Raw genomic sequence first — 5,931 nt, forward strand, 5'->3', positions numbered from 1 at the left:
CTGTGCCTGAGCAATCATCTCCTCAGCCAGCAGCAGCTTGAAGTCGAAATACTGCAGCCTCTCTTTCTTTGGTTTTCCAGAGACTTGGTGGTCTGACCTGTACTCGATCCAGCTGCCAGGTCAACAAAATGCAGGACTGTACGGATCCATTTTCTTGTGCGGCATGACATAGGATAGAAGCTGATCATGCGGTCGCACAAATCGTAGCCGCCCATGTTTTTGTTGTATTCAGCTACAACAGCTGGTCGAGGCACAGTAACATGGAGCTTCTCTTTTGCTGACCATCTCATGCAACTGTCCTGGGGCTCTATCCCACGGACAGTGGAGGCCATCAAGACTGCCTTGTTATCCTGCCACTTTGTCACGGCAACCTCAGATGGTTTTTTAACAACCATTTCAGATTTACCTCTTCCTTGTTTTTTGTTGTTTCGTTTGGTGTCATCTGACATCTTTGATTTGCATGGTGCAGAGATTCAATTCTTCATAATGGTCCCCGTACCCAGGAGACCATTTGTTTTCAAGCTATCCTGTAGCTTGATGGAGGTGAAATACCTGTGAAAATACAGGTGTGTTCCTGTTGAAAGAGACTGTGCCAACCTGGAGACTGCATTCCCTCTGATTCCAAGTTGTTGGTCAACAGTGAACGTATTCTTGCCTTTGTACACTTCGAACTCCAGTACCAGACCATTGGGACTGGCAAGGAGAAATACTTTCAGTCCTGTGGGGTTTGGTTTTCCGGGCAAAAACTGTCGTACAGGACACCGGCCTGTGAATGGAATTATCTGCTCATCTACAAATGCCTTCCCTGGCCTAGGCAGATTAAACAGACACTCTGTTTAAGAGAGGTCTCACCTTCCAGAGGGGATCACGCTTCTTCTCCTCATCAGAGACATCAAGATCATTTGTGACTTTGATGGACTGCCTGATCTTGAAGAATCTGTCTCGACTCATTGCATCAGCTATAACTGGGACCCTTGTCTTTGCCGCCCAGTACATCCGGATCCTAGGGTATCCGAGGCATGCCATGTACATAGACATGCCAAAGAAGGTTTTCAGCTCCTCTGGTGTGGTTTTTAGACTTCCTCCAGTGATCAACATCTCCCGATTGTTTGTTCGTTCTGACATTTCCTTAAAAACTTTGTCATCGATGTGCTGTTGGAAGTAGTCAGAGGGCTTCCAGTTCTGATGGATGTGTCCAGTGTTGTCATTAGAATTACTGTCTTCCACAATAGGGTTGAAACTTAAGTGATAAAGAAAGGAGAGGTATAAGTTCAATGCTCTTTCAGCAGATGTATTATTGAATATTTAAATCAATATGGTCAGTAGTTTGCCATATCAAGTTTTTAACTGATTGTGCACTGTGCCTGTGTGTGTGTTAGAACAAGAGTGTGAACTAAAACTGCTCTCATTTCCATTGCTACACACTGTAATAAACTTCAAAACACGAGCTTACACATTGCTACTGATCCATAACACACGATGGGTTTTTTCGGGCTCAGGCTCAGGCTCCTCAACAGCTGCAGTATCCTCCTCTGAACTTTCATCTTCCTCCTCTCTCTGGGCCTCATCCATCTCATCAAATCTGAATCTCCCTCCACAACTCATAACAAAATCTTCTCTGCCTCACTTAGCCCGCTGCTCCCTGATGTATTAAAAATGGGGGTTAGTAAGTCCTGATGTCCACTACAAAGGACATTACATAGAAGTTATGTTTTGAAAGGGTTAAAAATACTGTCTTTATAAAAATGTTACTAAATTGAAGTAAAGACTTTGATATTAAAGAAAAAATAGATTTTTAACAATAGAAACATGATATCTGCAAAACATTGTCGACTAACCTCTCTTGGTTCTGTAAAACATGGACGTTGAAATTCCCGCCATTTTCAAAAGACAGTGCATGTGATATGTTGGCCACATCCCCACAACTGGGGCAGCAAAACAGAGCCCAGGATGTCCTCTGAGAGGGACAGTAGGACTCAGATAGATTTTATAAGTTATGCCTGACTTAGAGGTCTCAGACTCATGTCCTGCACAGAGGACAAAAATGAATTGCCGGGTCTCGGGAGGATAATGATTTTCAGACACAATTATTACACTGACCATTGAGTCTCTGTGGCGCAATCGGCCAGCGCGTTCGGCTGTTAACCGAAAGGTTGGTGGTTCGAGCCCACCCAGGGACGAGTGTGTTTGCCAACAGATCGTTGGTAACTCAGACATACTGCTGCCATGTCTTCAGAACACGGTCTGCGTATATATCTCTTTCTACGGGCTCCGGCCCCGTCCTTTACAATCGAGTAGGACATTTTTTCTATCGACTGCTAAGCAACCAGTTGTATGTTTGGTAGCAAATCCAAAAACGCCGGGGTAACGTGTCCCACTGTACCCACAACCTATCAGGCTCTGTGGTTAGAGTGGGTCCTCCAATAACTTCCATTCCTACTCTCGCCGCTCCGTACCCCCCATGCTCCCCGGGCGCTGTAATTGGCTGCTCCACCGCTCCAGTGTATGGCATCTGTCTCCATGAGTGTGTCACCCCGTGCATGTGTGTGTTCAACAGGTGCCAACCTGGATGAGTCAGATGCGGAGAGTCATTTCGTGTGACTACATGACAATAAAGTAATCTTAATAAAGTCATCTTAGTTACTTACATTGATTCTTTACCATTCAAATGGTTATTAGTATGCCATGAGAGACTAAGAGGAAAAAAGTTTTTACTTTTTTGATATTTTAATGATAATTTAAGTATTGCGGTTGAAAGAAACATACTGCAACAATTTTTTTTCAAAAGCATTGTTTATTTATTTTTTCTGGACTGTCCCTTGTGGTGGACATCGGGTCTTGTTTGATATAAAATGTAATAATGTAATGTTATAATACCGAATTCATTTTCATGTGGATTTCTTTTAAAAAATCTTCTTATTTCATAAACATTAAAATAGATGAAGACATCTGAATGATCTGGCTATTTTACATGAGGGAGGAAATCAGCACATTTCTGTCTGACCTATACTATCGCAATTTCTCACTGTCAACTCTTCAAACTACCAAACAGGGTTAGTTAAACATGGCACCAAAATAAACACATATTTACTGGAATATCCTTACTGGTACTCCCCACAATAAACATTTGAACAAGAATTTAAACTTAGCAGAACACCCAACAGTGTTTGAATACTCAAATTTACGGCATCACACACAGCTCCAAATCACAGCGTATCATGAATGGTGCAACAGGAAACACTTTTTGGCCTTTGAAACACACAGAAACATGTTATGCTCGATGCACTTGACAGATGTTTTCCCTTTGCATCCCTCTCTTCTGCACCGTGATGAATGAGCAGCCTCCTCCATCTTTGGCAAATGGACTGCCCCGTATTTTTGGACATTGGCATTGGGCTGAGGTTCAACAGGCCTCCTCTTCTTTGTTGGAATGTACTCTTCATCAGTACTCATCTCTTCATCGTCACTGGCCACATTGTCAGCCTTGTGATCTCCCTGTGCCTGAGAAATCATCTCCTCAGCCAGCAGCAGCTTGAAGTCGAAATACTGCAGCCTCTCTTTCTCTGGTTTTCCAGAGACTTGGTGGTCTGACCTGTACTCGATTCAGCTGCCAGGTCAACAAAATGCAGGACTGTATGGATCCATTTCTTGTGCGGCTTGACATAGGATAGAAGCTGATCATGCGGTCGCACAAATCGAAGCCGCCCATGTTTTTGTTGTATTCAGCTATAACAGCTGGTCGAGGCACAGTAACATGGAGCTTCTCTTTTGCTGACCATCTCATGCAACTGTCCTGGGGCTCTATCCCACGGACAGTGGAGGCCATCAAGACTGCCTTGTTATCCTGCCACTTTGTCACGGCAACCTCAGATGGTTTTTTAACAACCATTTCAGATTTACCTCTTCCTTGTTTTTTGTTTTTTTGTTTAGTGTCATCTGACATCTTTGATTTGCATGGTGCAGAGATTCAATTCTTCATAATGGTCCCCGTACCCAGGAGACCATTTGTTTTCAAGCTATCCTGTAGCTTGATGGAGGTGAAATACCTGTCAAAATACAGGTGTGTTCCTGTTGAAAGAGACTGTGCCAACCTGGAGATTGCATTCCCTCTGATTCCAAGATGTTGGTCAACAGTGAACGTATTCTTGCCTTTGTACAATTCAAACTCCAGTACCAGACCATTGGCACTGGCAAGGAGAAATACTTTCAGTCCTGTGGGGTTTGGTTTTCCGGGCACAAACTGTCGTACAGGACACCGGCTTGTGAATGGAATTATCTGCTCATCTACAAATGCCTTCCCTGGCCTAGGCAGATTAAACAGACGCTCTGTTTAAGAGAGGTCTCACCTTCCAGAGGGGATCACGCTTCTTCTCCTCATCAGAGACATCAAGATCATTTGTGACTTTGATGGACTGCCTGATCTTGAAGAATCTGTCTCGACTCATTGCATCAGCTATAACTGGGACCCTTGTCTTTGCCGCCCAGTACATCCGGATCCTAGGGTATCCGAGGCATGCCATGTACATAGACATGCCAAAGAAGGTTTTCAGCTCCTCTGGTGTGGTTTTTAGACTTCCTCTAGTGATCAACATCTCCCGATTGTTTGTTCGTTCTGACATTTCTTTAAAAACTTGGTCATCGATGTGCTGTTGGAAGTAGTCAGAGGGCTTCCAGTTCCGATGGATGTGTCCAGTGTTGTCATTAGAATTACTGTCTTCCACAATAGGGTTGAAACTTAAGTGATAAAGAAAGGAGAGGTATAAGTTCAATGCTCTTTGAGCAGATGTATTATTGAATATTTAAATCAATATGGTCAGTAGTTTGCCATATCAAGTTTTTAACTGATTGTGCACTGTGCCTGTGTGTGTGTTAGAACAACAGTGTGAACTAAAACTGCTCTCATTTCCATTGCTAAACACTGTAAGAAACTTCAGAACACGAGCTTACACATTGCTACTGATCCATAACACACGATGGGTGTTTTCGGGCTCAGGCTCAGGCTCCTCAACAGCTGCAGTATCCTCCTCTGAACTTTCATCTTCCTCCTCTCTCTGGGCCTCATCCATCTCATCAAATCTGAATCTCCCTCCACAACTCATAGCAAAATCCTCTCTGCCTCACTTAGCCCTCTGCTCCCTGATGTATTAAAAATGGGGGTTAGTAAGTCCTGATGTCCACTACAAAGGACATTACATAGAAGTTATGTTTTGAAAGGGTTAAAAATACTGTCTTTATAAAAATGTTACTAAATTGAAGTAAAGACTTTGATATTAAAGAAAAAATAGATTTTTAACAATAGAAACATGATATCTGCAAAACATTGTCGACTAACCTCTCTTGTTTCTGTAAAACATGGACGTTGAAATTCCCGCCATTTTCAAAAGACAGTGCATGTGATATGTTGGCCACATCCCCACAACTGGGGCAGCAAAACAGAGCCCAGGATGTCCTCTGAGAGGGACAGTAGGACTCAGATAGATTTTATAAGTTATGCCTGACTTAGAGGTCTCAGACTCATGTCCTGCACAGAGGACAAAAATGAATTGCCGGGTCTCGGGAGGATAATGATTTTCAGACACAATTATTACACTGACCATTGAGTCTCTGTGGCGCAATCGGCCAGCGCGTTCGGCTGTTAACCGAAAGGTTGGTGGTTCGAGCCCACCCAGGGACGAGTGTGTTTGCCAACAGATCGTTGGTAACTCAGACATACTGCTGCCATGTCTTCAGAACACGGTCTGCGTATATATCTCTTTCTACGGGCTCCGGCCCCGTCCTTTACAACCGAGTAGGACATTTTTTCTATCGACTGCTAAGCAACCAGTTGTATGTTTGGTAGCAAATCCAAAAACGCCGGGGTAACGTGTCCCACTGTACCCACAACCTATCAGGCTCTGTGGTTAGAGTGGGTCCTCCAATAACTTCCATTCC

General features: G+C 43.6%; 2 non-coding genes across 2 annotated transcripts; both read left to right on the forward strand.

Annotated features, from left to right (window-relative positions):
- Window positions 1-2,106: 2,106 nt before the first annotated feature.
- Window positions 2,107-2,180, forward strand: trnan-guu (transfer RNA asparagine (anticodon GUU)). Its single transcript has one exon. It is a non-coding gene; the product is annotated as a tRNA-Asn (tRNA).
- Window positions 2,181-5,600: 3,420 nt separating this feature from the next.
- Window positions 5,601-5,674, forward strand: trnan-guu (transfer RNA asparagine (anticodon GUU)). The gene has a single exon. It is a non-coding gene; the product is annotated as a tRNA-Asn (tRNA).
- Window positions 5,675-5,931: the final 257 nt, after the last annotated feature.

The sequence above is a fragment of the Leuresthes tenuis genome, unplaced genomic scaffold, assembly GCF_036924035.1.
Source record: "Leuresthes tenuis unplaced genomic scaffold, fLeuTen1.0.hap1 SCAF_205, whole genome shotgun sequence".
Taxonomy (NCBI): domain Eukaryota; kingdom Metazoa; phylum Chordata; class Actinopteri; order Atheriniformes; family Atherinopsidae; genus Leuresthes; species Leuresthes tenuis.